Raw genomic sequence first — 20,190 nt, 5'->3', positions numbered from 1 at the left:
GGGGCCAGTCAGCAACTGCAGCCATAGCTCCAGCTCCAACCCCAGGACTGGAGAACAGCCACAGCAGCCTCCTGCCTCCCCACCTTCCCACTGCCTTTTACTCCAATCCAAGAGGCTTCCCCCCTGCCACCAATTTTCTCTCTATTTGGTGCCAGTAAGGCCTTTATTAGAGTACGGACTTGGGCATGCCTTAAGAAGTAGCTAGGAAAATTGGAGAGAGTCTAAAAGAACACTGATTTAAACAATGTAAAATAATTTAGAAAAACTGATTTAAGGAAAAGATGACAGAGTTAGGTTTGATTATTCCTAGCCTAGAGAAGTCTGAGGGAAGATATTACAACAGACTTAAGTAAAAATGTTGCTGCAAACGGACAACGGTGAATTGTTCTCCATGGCCAGCAAGAGTAGAAGTAGTAATACAGGTTTCCTTTGCTTTATGCTGTACATCCTGGGAAAGGGCGCATAACTCAAATTTACGTAAAGGGAACCCACTTCACAATGTAACAAATAGGGATATCTTCCAAGATCTCAACTGTACTGACCCCCTCAACTGTATTGATGTGGTGTCGCACTGCTTCCAGGGCAGCTCTGGCAACAGAAGCACAGGCACCAGCTGTCCTGAGTGGCAGCCACGGGCACTGCTGCTGCGCGACTTCATGGCTCACAGCTACCGAGGCACCACGCTGATGGGGCCAGACTGTAGAGTCCGGTGTTTCAGCCTGGCCTGGGCACCACCACCAAGCTCAGACTTCACATATAATTTTTTCTTCCTCTGCCTATGGTGTCACTCCCACACTGCACCACACAAAGCAGCTGGCTGTAGGCTTCCACCATACCAATTGCATAAGAGTGAATTTACCTCACATATAACAAATTTTTGGTATAAAAAGGGGCATCACATAAGAGCAAATTCACAAATACAGAGCTCGTGTAAAGCGAAGGAAACTTGTAATCACTTTAATTTGTAGCAAGGGAGATCTAGATTAGATATTAGGAATGGTTTGCTAATTATAATAGCCAGTTAAGCATTGTAACAGGTCATCAAGAGAGAGAAAGAGAGTGCACGCACGTGCACACAGAGGCATACATGTTCACACAAGCACATGGCCATTACATGCACACAAACAAATTAATGAATAGGGAAAAAAAAGGAACATACAGGAGGACACTGATATTCGATACTTAATAACAGCAGTAAATTTACAATAAGATTCACCAGAACTGCCCATTAAGAACAGAAAAAAGTGAATGAAAGGAAAGCGCACACACATTTATACAAGTGTCAGCAAGATGGTCACTGGGAAAACAAACAAACAAACAAAAAAATCAATGACAAAACTCCTATTAGAGTTCAATGGATGTGAGCTGGCAGTGTAACGAAGCCATCAACAAAACCAATCACACCTTATCATGCATTAGCAGATGCATGACCAACAGACTGAGGGAGGTGATGCTCCCCACTCTATGCGGCATTGGTCAGGCCACAGTTGCGGTACTGGTGCCCAGTTCTGGGCGCCGCACTCCAAGAGGGATGCAGAGAATCTGGAGAGGGTCCAGAGGAGGGCCACTCGTATGATCAGTGGCCTCCATGCAAGACCCTATAAGGGGAGGTTGAGGGATCTGGATCTCTTCAGCCTTCACAAGAAACGTCTGAGGGGAGACCTTGTAGCAGCCTAAAAAGTTTAGCAAGGGAGGACAACGGAGAGTTGGAGATGTGCTATTTACCACGACACCCCTAGAAGTAACTAGGAATAATTGGTACAAACTAGTGGAGAGTAGATTCAGGTTATACATTAGGAAGAAATTTCTCACAGTAAGGGTGGCCAGAATCTGGAATGGGCTGCCAAGAAAGGTGGTACTATCACCTAACTTGGAGGTCTTTAAGAGAAGGCTAGATAGGCACCTAGCTGAGGTCGTCTGACCTCAATCCTTTTCCTGCCTGGGGCAGGGGATCAGACACAATGATCCTTCAGGGTTCCTTCTGACTGTACAATCTAGGAGTCTATGATTTCCCCAGTGAGGTTACTCCATATTTACTGTAACAGGACTCAGATGAGAATCAGGCTCAAATTGTGCACAGCTACAGAAGGTGAATAAGTATAGTATCTAGCACTTCAACAGTTCTTCAAATATGGAGACATCAAGAACATCTCACAAACTTGGTGTCATCATCCCCATTTCACAGAGAGGGAAACTAAACAACAGGAATCATACTCATTTGCTCAAGCAAAGCAAAGGGCCACACTAGGAATTTAACCAGGTTCCCTGAATCCTACTATCTGCTGCTGCAGGTGACACACTGGGATGTGACAGGAAAAATAAGTTTTGTACAGAAAGACAGAATTCTGTATGGAAAACATTACCCTCCCATACAACATTGGTTGCTCTAACACGTTATGGATGCTTACACAAGTAACATTTTTCACGTGCTGCAGACCTTGAAAGAGTTCTACAGCCAGGACATAACACACATGCATGGGTGCAGAGCGCTTTTAAATGGCCAATCGCACAAAAAAAATTAACCTGTGTCAAATGAGGTATTACATTAAAAGTGTTCTAAAGCAGAGCACCTTAGGGAACTTGTGCTTCCTCTAGGGTTAATTTTTCATACAGGGGTGGGGCTGGGCTGGTGCTACCAGCCGCATCCTGCCCCTGGGGCTGTCAGCAGGGGAGGAAAGGGGAAGGGGAGGGAGCAGCAGGCTGCTTTGAATGGCCAGAGCTGGAGCGGAAAGAGGGGCAGGATGGTACAGAATGGGGAGGCAGGGATGGGGAAAGGGGCAGTTTAGCAACTTCGTTGGAGGCTGCTGAAGCACCCCTGCCTTCTAGCCAGAGCCACTGCAGGCTGGCTCCAGCCCCCATTTCCCCTGACCCAACAGGCAAACATCTGTTGGGTTGGATGTGGGGGAATGTGTTCCAACTCATGGTGCTTTACATAAAGCGCCGCGAGTTAGAGTGGGGTCCTAACATCTGTAGACACCCTAAGTTTTTTAAGAGGTACAACAAGGACAGTGCACCACATTCACTCTTATTAAGAGACAGTTTTTATCAGAAAGGGTAATTAAACATAAAATAGTTCATGAGGTATTGTGGTAGATCCTCAGTCACTGAAACTTAAAAATAAATAAATAAATAAATAAAATCAGTATTTCTGCTTCAAACAGCAATTAGTTTAAGGAAGTTCTATAGCCTGTGTTATACAGGATAACAAATCATCACAATGATCTTTGTGTGTCTAATCTAAGAATTTAAAAGCATGAATAGGCGTATTGTTTAATTCAAAATGCTTTATACATTTATCTTATTTTTCCTATGAAATCCAAAGCACTTGAAAAGGCCAATCCCAAACTGTAGATTTTAGTATTTACAAAATGTACTGTTTCTTCTTGGAAAAAAGAAAGAAAAAGTTTTCTTCATTCTGATTTCTAGGAATAATCCTATTTTGTTCTACACAGTGACTTTCATTACAATGCATCTTAAAGATGTTTTTTGAGGAGTACAAAACTCCTGAATGACTTTAATGAACTGTCCATATATAAAGCATGGATAAATGCTTATTTGTGACATTTTTAATCAATTGGTTATGACTTATTTCATAATACATAAAGCCAATTTCACATGTTAAGCAGCAGTGAAAAATACTGGAAGGAAGGGAAAGATTCTATATATTCAACTTCAAAAACGAAAATAGTCTTTTGGCCCAATTATTGGGTCAAAATGAGACTCAATTTTTAGACTTAAAATAATTTTAGTACTTTTTTTTTTAGCTTTGTTCCACAGCTGTTCACTTTGGATTTTCCAGCAGCATCCTACTACATATAATGTTAGGAGACAGCACCAAATATTTTTATTGTATACTAAATTATTTCCCAGCCTAGTACTATGATGCATATTACTTAAGTCATCTTAGTAGCAATACCTAGATTCATCAGACTTAATGAGATATCAAAAGAAAAGGGAATCCAGATAAGAAAAGAGCACAGTTCACAGCCTACAGGCTGCTCCTAAATTGCTAATATGACCACCTCCTGGCTTTGTAAAAGAACCAGATGCTGCTGCTAAGAGGGGAAAAAGTTATCTTCCACAGCATGGTTCTTCAACCCCATGATGCTAAAAAGATGAACAATAATGTGACACGAAGTAACTGGCAATCTGCCATCTGGCCATATTCTTCATTAGTTATTAACCATTTTAACATCTTATAGTTTACTTAAGACAACACGCACATGTACTTCATCTATTGTGAATTAAGGCTGAACTCAGGAAAACATAAAAAAGATTACATTTTAAGCACATATTTAAGCACCCTTTCTGAACCAAGATGCATTCTTCAATAGAGGATGATAAAAATGCTTTATCCACTTTAGAGGGGTATAGGCTGAAGCCATGTTGGTCTAAGGACACAGGCAGACAAGGTTCTTTGGGTAAATCTAATATATTGCATTAGACCAACTAAAATAGTTGAAGAAATTCTGCTTTGTAAACCTCTGGGTAGAAGGGTGCTTGTACCCAAAGCTTGCAAAGAAGAATTTTTCCAACTGTTTTAGTTGGTCTAATAAAATATATTAGATTTACCCAAAGAACCTTGTCTGCTTATGTCCTTAGACCAACATGGCTACAACCTATCCCCCTGAAACATGGAAAATATCGAATTTGAAATGGAGAAGAGTGTTTGTATCCAAAACCTGGCAAAGAAGAATTTTTCCAACTATTTAGTTGTCTAATAAAAGATAATCGGATTTACCCAGAAAACCTTGTCTGCCCTTATGTACATTAGAGAGAGATAAGGAGATGGGGGGGGAGAGAATAACAAAACATTATCCAGTTTATTTCAAGCAATTTCTTTAGAGCCAATAAAACTCCCCAAAGGTGGTCAGTGATTCAGTGAGAACAGAATCAGGGACTTGTGTGATGAATTGCTTCCTCACAGAGTAAAAGGAAAGGAAGTTTAAATTCTAGCATTTATAGTCTTTTAACACATCAGATGAACTTACTCTGAGTGGGAATCAAAGAGGGCCCATGGATCACAGAAAAGAGTGTGTATATAGGGGACATGGACTGGCAACAGGGGAGAGAATGTGGACTGTGGGAACAGGGGACCAGAATACTCATGTAAGATGTATGCATGTGGAAACTGTGAAGAAATAGAAAAAGAGAGGGAATGGCAGAATGATTACTTTTTTCCATTAGATAAATGCCTCTTTTCTCCTGTTCTCCCCCACCATGAATAATACCCCAGTCAACTCAGATATTCCAACCACCACATACCCCTAGTTACAAATATTTATTATTTGAACTGAAGCAGCAACTAGAGGAAACAAACAATGCCCTGGACTAAATTGTTGCAGCTATCCTATCAACATCATAGTAAAATCAAGAGGTCACATAGATCCAGCCAATAGGAAACACTGAGCAAAGGGGTCCGTCTGAACTGCCACTTCTCTTTGGAGCTTAGGTACCCACTCAGAGCTGTCTACCGATACCTCCATCTACTCAAAATCCAGGACCTTCTTTTGAAAGTAAGCAATTGATTGAGGCAGGATAGGTATCAGGATTGCTGGTGGTCACCTTTGACGTAATGACCAAGTGGCTAGAGCCAGAGCTCTAGGTATGGGCTATAGGTGTTCCTGACACTGAATGGAGTCAACCCCATATCTCCTACCTCCCAAGAGGATACTCTAATTGTTAAGCTACAGATGCTGAACAATGGCCCAGCTTCTCTCATTCTTACTGGAGCAAACAAGGAGGAGCCTAGCTATAGACTAACGGGTAGGGTAGTCAACTGGAAGAGGAGAGACTAGAATTACAGACCCTGCTCACAGAACTAGCTCTTCTGTGTAATGACTGTCAAATGGAAAAATGCATAAACAACTACTCAGACCAGGGAATCTCTACATGTAAGCCCAGGTTTAGGTGCCTTTCAAGTCCAAAAACATAGGAACAGGATTCATTTATGCACCTAATGGGATTTTATGGTCACTAGATTACTGTGGGTTTTCTGGATCACTTTTGTGGACCTTGATCAGCTAAATTCTGTTTAAGTTGCTCTCATGGATCAGTTCCTAAGTTCCTACCCACCACAGACTTGCACGTTAAATAAAGTAAGGCTGACGTCTCAGCCAGACTAGACAACCTCTAGGGTGGTAGGCCAGAGAAGATCTGTCAAAACACGACATCACTAGTAAGATCATCTTAATTTCAATTTTTGATACAGATTTAAAAATAGGAATTGGGCATGGCATTCCAGTGGAGCTCACATAAAACTACAAAGACAGAACTTAAAATAATAAATAAATAGCCTATACTTTACAGAAAGTGTTAGAAAGTGAAGATCTAGCCACTTTCCTACTGCTATGTGATTATGCACAACTGCTGCTGCTCACTCACCTTTGTCATGACTTCTAAAGCTGTCTGAAAAACATTCCAAAAGCATCAAGTAGGAAATTACAAACTAAGTTCATAATCAAAGGATAATTTCCCAGTCTTCCTACAATTTATTTGACCATGCATAGAAGAATGATAAAGAAAGAAAGGATAAGTGACATGAACAAAGTAAATGCATCCTAGAACAATTATTTTCAGATTGACTGTTGATTTATTTTTAGATAAACTGAAGAATTAACCTATGGAAATAACAACATTTTTGAAGCATTTCCAACACACGTTTTATTGATGGATTAACACACTGTAGAGTTCATGATATTACTGTTATCTGAAACTCTTTTCTGTGCTTGTTCCTTTTCTGGACCCAGTGCTGCCCCCACTGAAGTTATGTAGAGCTGCACAAGGGATTCCAATGGAAACAGGGTGCCTTTGTTAAAGCAGCAATACAGTACACTACAGTTGAAATAATTTTTTAGGGTTACACCGCATTTGAGAGACAAAGCTATAGTGCTAAAAAACAAGTCTTATGTAGTACACTGTTTCTAAAAAAATTGTCATTCCAATTTCTAAAAACACAGATCCCTTTAAAATCATTAGAAAATGAAAAAACTTCATACATAAAATGAAACTACCATGTTTGGGCTTTAGGCCACTTTCACAAGAGAAAACACAAAACACTTTCACCAGCATAGTTTTGGCAGTTTTAGTCATAGGTAGAAACAGTTTCTGGCAGCAAAACCTTTTTCTTTAAAAAAAGAAAAAAAAAGAAAGAAAATGTTTGCACAAGGACTGCAGAATTTACCATAACATAATATAATCCCATACTGTCAAAATATTTCTGATTTTGTTAAGGTAGCAGGAAAGACGCACACGCAATAAATACAACCATTTCAACACGGTAGGCTTGAAATTTTGGCTCCAGTTAAGTTAATGGCAAACTTCCCAATGACTTGAAAAGGGGCAGAATGCCATTCATTGTGTCAATACATAAAGTGGAAAAGGGTAAAGAAAATCTTAAAAAAATATATAAAAGGTGTTGGCTTGTTGTTTTTTGTTTTTTTTAATTGCCTCTTCTAATGGTCTTAAATCTTACATTAAATTCCTGTCCTTCCCCACTCAACATAAGATGAAGGTTCATTACTTTGATGATCATTTCATTTAGTTCACCTTACACCTTAATGTGGCGATTCTCAATCAGAGTGCCACAGCACCTTGGGTTGCCTGAAATCTTTTCAAGGGTGCCAAGCAATGTTAGCATTGTTAGGTGTGCAAACATGATTTAAAAGATAAACCCAGAGATTTTAAATAGGAATCCATCATGTTAAAAACATGCAGTCCTGTTGTAGTCCGAGTTCTTTGCAAAAGAAGAATTGCTCTATTATTTTCCTGTAGTTAAAAATCAAGTGAAAACTAAGAGCTGACATTTTCTGAGAGGTTCCTTGAGTCTAAAAAGTCTGAGAACAATTGCCTTAATGTATTTTCTACCACCTTTTTTTTTTTTTGAATGGCTAGAGTCCCAGCTAAACAAAGCTCAGCAGAATTCATTCAACTGCAATTTACTAGTGTAGTAAAAGGCTCATTTAGTGTACAACATCAAAGTCCAGTGATTCATTCTCGAGTATAAAACATACCAGAGCTTTATCCAGACACTATGAACACTAAAAAGTTTCTTAAACTACTTTTCTTAAAATGTCAGCCTGCAATTAGCTCTGCTTCTTTTAGGACCTGAGATATCTGCATAGCAATTAGCCTAGAAGAAACTTATCAGAGATGGAGGGAAGACAAATGATGCAATTGTTTGCCATTGGTAAAAATACCCATTCAAATTCTGCTGTGGTAACAAATGAAAATAAGTTTGATAATTGTGCCTTTAGATCACACCACACAAATCTTGAGATAAGTAGAAGTGGTACAAAGGTGTGGATTGCCAATTAGAAATACAAATTACAGAGCTATGGAGGAATGTATGCTGAATGCCCATCTCCAACAACAGCTATTAGCCGTTCACTTTTAATATATTACCGTATATTAAGTGCAGACAATAGTCATGATGCTGTATAAGACAGAAGACAACAAAGAACAGATTCAAACTGGCTCCCCAGTTGCCAGGACTTAGGTGACATTTAGAAGCCTAAATTCCAAAAGGACCCTCCAAGTGCAGCCACACAACTCACTCATCAGGAAGGAGAGGGGGAGCAGAGAAGGAAAAAGACTGCCACCAGGCATGTTTACGCAAGACGTTTACTACATATTAGCCTAACAACACTGAGCAATAGCATGGCGGTTAAAAACCATGCTAATAGCCTTCTGCGTAGTGTTATTAGGCTAATGCACAGTAAGCGTCACAATATAACTGTGCACTGGCACTACTGCACAGTAACTCTAGTTACTGCGCATTTAGTACTTTATTAAGCAAGTACTAAACTAAATGTGCAGTACCTAAAGCACATTAATGAACATGTAGATGCACCCACACACTATAACCTGGCCGTTAGTGCTCTAGTTTGGGATGTGGGTTTGGAGCCCCCATTTAGAACAGGGGCTGGGAGAAAAAACTTTCTAGGATTCCAGAGGACTGTTCTGCGGCTTCTCTCAGATACGTACCTGTACAGATGTTCAGTCTCCTGAGAGAGATTCTCCAGGGAACCATTTCACTATGGTTGTTCCCAAGTTATTTTTCTCCCTGGGTGGCCATTTGTGCTCTGAGAGAAAAAAATAGTGAATGTCTATGCACTCATGATTTCTTCTGAGAGAGCATTATCTTTCCCAGGAGAAACTGAACATTAGTAAGTAGGCTAAATTTTACTGATTCCTTTCAGAGGAAGGGGGGCATATCCAAACTCTTATGGGATCAAACCCTTTAATATTAGTAGGCATAAACTTGATACTAATATGGAACTTGGTAGTTGCAGTCATCTAGACTTGGTAGGCTACACAGAGACAGTTATTCAAAGCAGGAACCATAAAGGTATCAGTACTGTGCTTATGAGATAAAACCACCTTATTTTATTTCCAGAACCCAGTGTGACAATATAACTAAGAAAGTCAAACTGGCTATGGCTACTGCCAAGTACTGCTTAATCCAGGAAAAATGGACCGTTTTAAGTGATTCAGCAATAGCACTGCAATTGCAAAAATAATTAAAAGCATTTCTGTAATTCACTGGTTAATTTATGATGGTAAAATTGTACAAATGGAATTAATGGGCTTTATTTAATATCACAGACTGGTTTGTATTACATTCCTGTTCAAGCTTGTCTGCTGGCATAACACACAGAGCACCAACTTTAAAAACAACTTTGGGAATCTCATTCCCTTGGCTGATAGAGAATAATGCATCAGAGAAAAGTGCTATGTTTTTATCTTTAGGGAATTTTGCCTGCTGCTTCCATCTTAGGATTTGGTCAGCAGGTAAGCAGAATGGTATTCATGGTACATTCTAAAAAGATGCAGCTCTGCTATAGCCAAAGACCAAATCAGATGTTTCAGTGCATTATGATGCTTACCATTTCATAATATTTGTTACAAATATCTAGCAATAACTATCTGTCTGACTACTTATTTTTTTCTTTTACACCTCTATGTTTTCTTTTACACCTCTTCTTGCACATAAACATTTATTCCAGGTTCCCACTGTCACTTTTGGGGGAAAAATCCACAAGAAAAGCAGCTGGAATCAGATTTTAACAAAAATTAATTAATTAATTAATTAAAAAACAAAACACAATTTGTAGACATTAAGTATTTAGCAAATCAGATTGTTTTATAGGCAAAATTAATAAATGGTATCTATAATAGAAAGCATTAAAAAACAGAATACCTCATAGTGTTCTATATTGAACCTGCAGTCTAGAATAGGAAAAGCATGCACCCACATGAGGATTAGGGCAAGTATTTTCTTTTGTTAGTTAAAAAAAATAATCAGACCAACAAAAAGCAGAATAAGAAATAGCCCTAGCAGACTGAGCTACATGTCAAATTACATCTCGCATGAACAGTAGAATGTGCAAGCTCAAAAGCTGTCACAGAGATCAGAGCTAATTAAATATGTCACCTTCTCAACAATAAGATAGATCATTGCATTATGGCAGCACTGGTAATGGTAACCCTTTTATCACATTTGTATATACTCCACTACCCACACCTGGGTTTTGCAGCCTGACTAGAAGTCAGGATTTATATTTTTAAGGATGGAAGGCTTCAGAATCAAAAGGGTACCGAATGTGCTGTAGTCATGTTGAACATAACAGTGGCAATGGGACTTTAGGTCATCCAGACAAAAATTAACCAAATTCCATTACATGCTAATAATAACAGATAATAATGATGCAGTATAATGAACATATTGAATGCAAAAGTAAAAGATTAGCTATCAACTTGCCCCAAGCAACAGACAGTGCACTGTCATGCAGCTCTTGGAGACAACAGAAAGATTAACTGCTTCCTTTTGGCCAATTTGGCCCAAAGCAATTTGCCAGCTTTGGGAAAGCTGTGCTGAGAAATATGAAGGGATACTTGAAAAACAAACAAACAAACAAACAAACAACCACTTCACTTGTGGCAAGCTCCCTAATTCAGAACAAGCCATTCAGCTGTTTTCTGCTACTTTTATTTCAAAGGATGATGTTTCTCCAATTAACTGGAGCGCATTAGCAGTTCCACACTGCTGACTGCTGTATATCCCTGGTTAATTCATACACTGTTATCTTCACAGGGTGGGATTAGAAACTTAACTCTGTGAATCATCCAGGTTCTACTCTAAGAAAAATCCCAGGGTCCATTTTACTAAGGTGACATATATACTCTGTAATATGGTTTAAAAAAAAAAAAAAAAAAAAGTTTTGTTACGGACTGGGTTCAAAAGCAATTTCTTTTCACAGTCAAAAGACCTCTGATTGCTATTAACTTCAGCAAGACTTGGAAGTACTTTTAGACTTAATTTTGTACTTCTAAACCAGATAACAAAATAAAATTTAAAAACAAAAAAGTCTTGCATCATTAATTTGCTATCTGGTTTCCTTGCTTTCAAATGTATCCTGAACTAGAGGCCTCAAGGGTGAAGCATATATCTTACCGTTGCTTCTGTTGCTCCACCAGTTGAAGAATTCCTTTGTTATTATTTTATGTATTAGTAGAGATGTCAGTCTGAAAAACAAAATGAAACACTTTTAAGCTTCAAATTTAATTAAGCGGCTTTATGATTTCTGAACCCCTGCACTTTGGTTTCTAAGAAAGATTTCACATGCAAATCACATGGCTACATACATGTTAAGGACATCTGTCTACATACCTTTACTCTGAATGTCACAGTCATATTTTGTATGGACAACTCAGATTTGGCTATCGAAAACTAACTTGTATATCCAGAAACATGCCAGAAGCTAGTAGTGAAGAGAGGCTCTTGGTGGAGTAGGAGCTCCAGGATAAGCTGTTTCAGCCATTCAGGAATCCCTGCATCCCAGGCCCCCCACAATGAAATGGCAGTTTCTTTATTCTCACTCCTTCCTCTCTTCATCCACAAAGCTACTGGATCTATGGGAAGGGCCACAGCCTACACCATCACAGCCCTAATTTGACTGGTTGGAACAGCAGCTGAGCAAAATGCCGACATCCCAAAGTAGTAACATGTGTGCCCTATTCTTTCTTCTGATCCTGTGTAAGGCCAAGCACAATATAACGTTCGACTCCAAGGCTACTACCAGTCTCTTTTTCCTGGTAATAGATAGCTGAGTTGTAGGACTTCAAAAAGAAAGACAGAAGAAAAGAAAAAGCACTTGCTCAATTTCTCTGTATTAACAGAGATTCACCTTGAGCACCCTCTGCTCTTCTAGCACAAGGCTAATATACTGCTTTTCTTCCTATACCAGGACAAGACACAGCTGAGATGCTACTGTGCTTTGCTACCCACATGAAGCTAAGATAGTGTGCAACTGAGTTGTCAGAAGCTAGCAAGGAGCATTTCTCTCTGTTAACTCTTGTCATTTTCCAGATGGCAAATGTTTTATTTTATTTTTGGGCATTTTCTACACAGTTGAAATGAATGTGGCTGCTTTACAACAAATTCTTCTTGGTGTACATACAGCACCTTGTCATGACCAATATGCATATTTCTGTAATAGTGTCACTGAGATATCAGAGCAGATCTAGGAACTGTACTGGTATTTTGCTGCATTTATGTTTTAAAAGCCAACTGCTTACTGCAAAACTTGATGAAGCATATCCAGCAGTTGTGTGGGGCCTGTTTAAAAGAAATATTAACCTTTGGTTTAGCTACGCTGAACATAACACAGCAATGCTTGAAGGTAAAGTTTTTTATCCATATTTAGGAAGCATGGGGGAGGAAAGAACAAGATGGCCACAGTTTGAGGGCTCTTAAGATTTCTCCAAAGTAGTCCATGACAAAACTCCTAACAACTTCAGCAAAAGCAGGAATGGGCCCTTAAGTATAATGCAAATGATAAATACTACAAAACCTTGACAGAAAGGGACAAGCTAAAACAGACTAGCACAGTAAAAAGTTGTATCACAAGTTACACCCAAAAGGAAACCTGAGTAATAAAGATTTCAAGGATATTATTTGTTCCTAGTTGTTATCATTAAACTATTCTAGAGGGTTTTTCTCCATTCCACAATAGATTCTGACTGCCAATTATCTAGAATATATGTCATATGCTGTATACAGAATATCACGAAAACGTGGACCAAAATTTGATCTTATGTGCAAGTCAATTCCTCCCGTCTCTGCTTGAGTTCATTAGCTGGTCTGAGGAAGAAGAGTGGTCTGCTATTTGTAAACAATATAACTGCAGTTATGACAATATTTAAATAACAGAATTCAAAAGGTACAACATCTATGGTTTAAAATTTCAAGTCCAGACAAAAAGCTTACAGAGAGGGAGCAAAGGATCATCTTATATGTGGAATGAAGAAGTAACTACTCACGTGAAGAATCATTTCATGAAAAAGTATCACAGAGATCCCTAGCCTGTCATATTCTACTCAAAAAACTTAATTAGAAGCCACATTATTTTCCAAGAGAAAAACCTCAAAGGCCATAAGAGAGGTCCAGCTCTTCTGCTGTGCCGTCTTGACTTCTACTCTATCAGGCAGTATGCTTTCAGCAGGGCCTTCCTTCCTCCCTCCCTCCTGCCTGAATGACCAGGGTTACCACAGAGGTTATATGGATTTCTAGAATGAGAGCAATGCCTTTCTGGCATGCTACTCCAATACATACCAATTTTATCCCTTTGCACAGAATGGAAGGAAGCATGGAATCAGGGTAGTCCCTGGGTTCATAGATTTCATAGACATTAGGGCTGGAAAGGACCTCTGAAGATCGAGTCCAGCCCCCTGCCCCAGGGGCAGGAAGTCAGCTGGGGTCATAGGATCCCAGTAAGAAAAACATCCAGGTTCCTCTTGAAGGTGTTCAAAGTGGGTGCTTGAATCACCTCCGGTGGCAGGCTGTTTCAGACCTTGGGAGCTCAGACAATAAAGAAATTCTTCCTTATGTCCAGCCTGAAACGGTCTTGCAGGAGTTTATAACTGTTTGACCTTGTCATCCCTTGGGTCGCTCTGGTGAACAAACACTCCCCCAGATCCTGGTGAACACCCCTTATAAAAAAAAACTTATAAGTGGCCAGCAGATCGCCACTGAGCCCATGCTTTTCCAGGCTGAAGAATCCCATAGCTCTCAGCCTCTCATCGTAAGGTCCGTTTTCCTGACCTCTGATCATGCGTGTGGCTCTTCTCTGGACTCTCTCAAGCTTCTCCACATCGTTTTGAATTGTGGAGCCCAAAACTGGACGCAGTACTCCAGCTGGGGGGGGGGGGGAATAGCAAATCGGGGTGACCACCCCAGGCCCAGCACTTTGGGGAGCCCCTGCGGAGCTGAGTGGAGCAGCCACAGCAACTCCACACTGCTGCTGGCTTCTCATCTGGCTGCTTGGCAACACCCCTACCACCACTGCTGAATCCACCGCCTCCGGCCACTTGGTACACCCCTCTCCCCCCCCACAATCTACCACCAGTTTCCTTGCGTCTGGGGGCGGGGCCCCGTGCAGGCTGATTTGCCCCAGGCCCCGCACCCTGCTCGGATCACCTCTGCATGGAATCCTATATCATGATTTATAATTATTCCAAGCTTAAAGTCTTTCCCTGTAACAAGTCATTTTCATCAGATTTTCCCCATAAACTTCTGAGACTGAATCAGTTTTAAAATGATCTGATCTCATTAAAATGTTTCTAGTTAATTGAAAAGAGTAGCCGAAAGCCAAAGCATTGTTATATTAAAAACAACCTTAACTGGCTACCTAAAACCACAGAAGTAAAAATATTTTCATCTCAGGATTCAGCCCTGTTCCCAATATGCTAATTTGTCCTGATAGACATTAATAGGGACAAAAGTTACACATAAACCGGTTTAAGTCATCAGAAATTTGTTTAAACCTGTACCAGAACAGAAGTTCAGTACAAATAAACCAGTTTCAAAATGGGTAAAACAGGTTTAAGATCAACCTGGTTGAATGTAGCATCAGACTGAACTGATTTGGGTCAAGCCAGTTTATGAAACTTCTGTCCCAGACCTCTTCCTGGTTTAACAGGGGTTTGGGGTCCGGGGCCAAAATGCCTGGCTGCAGGGCCTGGGCGGGGAGCAGGTTGGAGATGCAGGCAGCTCATCCAGCAGGGACGGGGGAGACCACCTCCCTGCCGCTGCACACACTTGCTTGTTCCCTTCCTTTTGGCCCACATCTCTCTCTTCCCATCTTGACTACCCAGTGAGCCAGCTTCAAGAGGAGTTCTGGAGCATGCTGTGCAAATTCCTGGGCCTCATGGGAGATGCTGGTTCAAACTCACTCTCAGTGAGGGGGCCCTAGAAATTTGGATTCCCCACCTCTCAGGAAGTGCCTTGATCACAAGGTTTACTGTCAAAAAGGTGGGAGGGTCCTCACCCCCATCCTTTTCCCTTACTGACCTAAACCACTCACTATTCAAGGTTTCTGCAACTAAAGTTCTAAGGACTGACATGGTGTTACACATATACCCAGGTGATTCTGTTCCACTGCAGAACTTCTGCAGCCACAGTAGAGCTGTCTGAGCCTGCTCAGAAGGGAAGGACAGGGCGAATATAGCTACACAGGTGGAAACAGAATGCAAAGTCTGCCTAAGTGCTAAATGATGCCTAAGTGCCCAATGATGCAGTCCCCACACACTGGACTGAGCCCCAATGGTGTGATACCATGCACCACATCAAACGTGTGGAACCAGATCAGTTGGGCACCCCTGTTTTAGTCCAATAAACCAATTGCCTTATAATGGGGCTGCAGAATACTATGCACTTAAATGGTTTATGTACTTAGTTGACAGGCAGCTGAACTGTGCTTATAATAATGGAAGCAATAAGCAACAAATTGGAACTGGCTCTTTGTTATGCAGTTAAGCAATTTACATCTTTAACTGGTGTGTGTGTGTGGTTCACTACACTTGCACAATTTAGTAAACTTAGTAGTGCTACCTTTGGCATAATTCACACTTGAGGACACTTTAGTACACTTTCAGTGGGAGTTCTGTCTGAAAAAGGACTCCAGAATTTGGCCTATGCCCTGTATATTTAAGGCAGTGTCTCAATGTGATGTAGCACTAAACTGAAACATAACCTAGAATTATTTAGAACATTTGCATGCCAGATACTCCAATTGCAGGGTTCAAAAGCCAAAAGGAAACGTTGGTCATCTGTTTCATAACAAACTAAAATGAAATCCTTTTTAACTTGGCTTTTCATGATATCATTTACTTTTTATAGCCAGATTTTCAAAACATAGTAATTGCTATTTTTTAAGACATGAATTTGCACAATATTTAATTTACCAGTTTCTCTATATATAGGCTTCAATTTACTAAAATAGCAGATCTCAAAATCCAAAGTTGAAGGGTGGAGACCTAAAAATAAATATGGACAGTTTTATAATTTATATGATAATAAATCTTGTCATTTTCATAAAAAAAAAAAATCACAGAATGCCAAGAGTGGGAAAACCACAAATATAAAAAAACAGAAACAAAAAGAAAGGAAACCATAGCTCTTTGCCCCACCTCCTCAAAAGCATATGGAAACTTCAACGCAACCACTTAGCTATAAAGTTCCACATACTGTTTTGTTGTTTGTTTGTTTTTTAAAGTATTTAGCCATATAAACCATTCTTCTGTTTCTGTTGGCTCAAGCTGTTCCAGGGCTTATGATTTCCCAGTTAAAATATTTTTAAACATTATTTATGAAAAAAAGAAATACTGACTTTTGTTATCCAGTTTACTCTTTTTGATCCACATAAAAGTACACACAAAACAAAAAACAAAAGTCAGAAAAAGCAATTTAAGAGCAGATTTGTTGCATTTATACCCATTGAATAATTTATTTCCCAGGTAATTCCACCTCATCGTGTGCAAAGTAACAAAGCTTTTATTAGTAAGGAAAGCAAAATGAAAGGCCCTAAAGTTCCTATACACAATATATTGCAAAGTCTTTCACATTTCTGTACAGGAAGAATACATTCACATTCAAATACAGACTCTGTGTAGTTTTCTGAAATATTTAACAATAAGAAAAAAAATATTTCATATAGGGAGAAGCTTAAATGCATCATCCTTGACTTTCATCTCCTACCTTCCTGAGATTCTAATGCTCCACAGTACTCGGACAGCATTGGAGTTGCAATGTTGTAACTACACTGATAGAAGAGTACAATTTTAATGCCATAAATGTCTCTATTTGTCATGTGTTCTTCCTCAATTCTTCTTGCTGTTTTGCTCAATCAAAAATATTGCTGCTTATATAATTATCTCCCTGCTCATATTTTTAACTTTAATCTTATCAAATGATAAATTTGTGACAACTATTTCCATGGCAGAATAATGTCTTCATAAACATAAAGCTATAAAGTGGATTCAAACATAAAGCTTGTCAGTTGAAAAGACCAAATGCAAGCCTCTTCAGTAGTAAAAGAGGACAATACAATAGAAAGCCAATAGCAACTGGGTTGCTATAAAATGAGTCCCCAGCCCCCACATCCCCACCTCCACTTTCCCACTAGTTTTGCTTGAAGGTAAAAAGTAATTCTCTAGAAAACCAAAAATAAATAAAGGAGAAACCTAAAGAGGTTCCAAAGAGGAATGTATATTTACTTTTGTGACTTAAGTTCTCTACCAAATCTGAAGGGAAAAAACACTCAGCTCCACAGCAATGAAAAATGTATCCTAGGAACGATTTTACTGAAGAAGCACTGCCCACCCTAACATTTACTGACTTAAATGAATATTTCAAATAGCCAAATATAACCTTACTGTTCAGTCAGAGAAAAAAAAGATTTCTTCCAACTTTCAGGAATGAAACAACAGTAGTAAATATTACTTCTGCCTGATAAAGTGGCAGGCAATTTTCCATATAAGGTGAAAAATGTTCCATAGGAGTTCTGGCAACACTGTTAATTTGTAGTACTTCCTTAATATTTTAAGATAGATTATCATTATATTAACCAACTTTTCAAGAAATATATCATGTCTTTTATATAGGCCAACAGCTCTAAGTTTTATAAACAACATAAGGAATCTTTAAGTTAACTATTAAATCCCTTTAAACCATATTTAGAGTTTGAGTATAGCTTAGCAACATACAAAATTAATTTAAATCAGGAAACTGTCATCCCAGTTTCATTCTTAAAGGCTCTGGCACCTTACCTTACTTTGGTAATCCAGTAGGTTTCACACATTAACTATGGAACTGACTGGTAACAGTCCATCTATCATTGTAAGTACATCCACAGAGGAGGAAGGGGAGAGGGTTGTAAGCCTGCACACTAGCGGACCAAGAGAACTGTCCATCATTAGTTCTGTACAATCTCCAGGCTGATCATTACCGTGACAGCACAGAGTCAGCACGGCACCAGCATGTGACTTCTTCCAATGTTTTTTGACATGCTAAAACCGCACTTACATAGCAATTATCAGTACAGAGCTGTAATAGGAAACAAAAAGGCATGTGCAAACTTTTGTATTACAAAAAGGTCACTCGGTGCATTTTGCTAAATGTATTATTATGAAAGAAGCAAGGTGTTTTGTTTTGTTGGGGTTTTTTTTGTTTGGTGGAGGGGGGGGTTGGGGGGGGACGGAGGGGGGGGTTGTTGTGTTTTTGGTCATCTCTCTCCCAACTATACATTTGGTCCAAAAAAGATACAACCAAAAAAAACAAACAAACAAACAAAAAAAAAAAACACCCCAACCTTTTTTCTATATTTCCTGGACTATAACAGCTAAAACAGGCAAACTTACTGACCACAGTACTGATGGAAAGATGTCCCCTGGAACATGGAAGTCAGATTTCTGTGATACAGTATTGCAATATCTACTACACACTGCAATACCTTTAAAAGGTTCAGGCAACTTATAGCATGCTATGCTAGCAAAAAAACTAGAAGTCCATAGCGCTATATTAACAGTTTCTACAGTCACTTATCAAAATGTATCAGACTCATTTTTACTGTTTGACTGGCTGCTTTTCTAGCTATAGTGATTAAACAACCTATATATGCTTTCTGAAGTGACTCACATAGAACAGCTCCTTAACAACTTGAAAGGAGCAAAGATCAGATTATTTCGTATCCTAAACTACTGTGTCATTTTGCCATAGCTTCCTCTCATATCAGCACCACCTTTGGTTACAGAGGCCTTTTAACAGTGGTCCTCCAATCTTTGTGCTAGCTCTCTCTGGTCTCTTTTTCAGCTGTTGGTACAGGAACTGGGACCTGGTAACTGATGTTTAAGACTGCTCTATATAAAAGCTACCCTGCCCTGCCAATCAATGATCTGACCTTTTTAAATGAATACTCTTATTCTTGAAAACCTTTATTTAGTTACAAATATAAACATAACAGGCAATGTTCTTAGGTAATTGATTGATTATTATCCTGCCTCTCCCCCCGCCCTCCCCCCACCAAAATGGTCTTACAAAAAGAGGAGGAAAGGATGGGGGAAGGATTAGGAGCTTAAAAAAAAAAAAAAAAAAAAGTTTCGGACACCTACTGATTTGAGGGCCACTGATTGCCCCAGAGAAACTAATCCAGTCAGTCAGATTCAGCAGGAGACTCGAGACAGTAACAGGGAGGTTTGTAAGACTGGGGTTAAAAAGAGTGGAATTCAAAAAGTAGAACTGTAAGTGATGAGTAGGACTCGCTCCAAGACGCAGAGGAGTCACTGGTAAAAATAGCAGGGGAAAGGATGCCTCTTGCCTTCCTTCTGATTAACTGGTTCTAAGAAGCAGAGTAAAAGCACATGATTGAATTGGAAGTCTAAGCCACACTTAACATAACTTTCTAAAGGCATCAGTTACTTATTTTATGATCTGGTTTTCAGATGTAAAAACCAGAAAACATTTTTTGTAATACTACAAAGACGACAGACAAATATAGTATTTCTTCCCCTTGGAAGGTGAAGATAGAAAAGAAAAACAATTTATTCCTTTAAAATGAGTGAAGTCCAAATCGTGGGTCTAGTACTGCAGCATTATGCAAACAGCTTATTATATATCTAAAACCTGAGAGGAAAAAGACAGGAAAAATTCTAATCTGATTAGTTTAATTGTGGGAGTTTGTTTACATTTAAGACAGAAATGATCAGGTGATAGTATCAAATTGCCAACAGTGCAAAAGTTTTCTTCTTATACGCCCTTTTGTTCCATTTATAATGTCCCTGGTGCCTGAGAATGCAACATAATCTGTTATTCCTGAATAAGAAATAGCAGTCTCCCTTTACTTCCAGTATACA

The 20,190-nt window shown here is 39.3% G+C and overlaps 1 protein-coding gene across 5 annotated transcripts in view; it reads right to left on the bottom strand.

Annotated features, from left to right (window-relative positions):
* TIAM2 (TIAM Rac1 associated GEF 2) overlaps nt 1–20,190 on the bottom strand; it is a 273,941-nt gene that overhangs the window by 221,400 nt on the left and 32,351 nt on the right. For 4 of the 5 annotated variants that reach the window (XM_019479734.2, XM_019479733.2, XM_014596747.3 and 1 more), the window contains exon 2: nt 11,456–11,526. The gene's annotated coding sequence lies outside the window, so the exon portion shown is untranslated. Of the gene's footprint in view, nt 1–8,985; nt 9,084–11,455; nt 11,527–20,190 lie in introns of all 5 variants that reach the window. The other variant, XM_019479735.2, reaches the window with a different exon arrangement.

The sequence above is a fragment of the Alligator mississippiensis genome, chromosome 1 (assembly GCF_030867095.1).
Source record: "Alligator mississippiensis isolate rAllMis1 chromosome 1, rAllMis1, whole genome shotgun sequence".
In the NCBI taxonomy this organism is placed as follows: Eukaryota; Metazoa; Chordata; order Crocodylia; family Alligatoridae; genus Alligator; species Alligator mississippiensis.
This window is presented reverse-complemented; position numbering and strand designations above follow the sequence as displayed.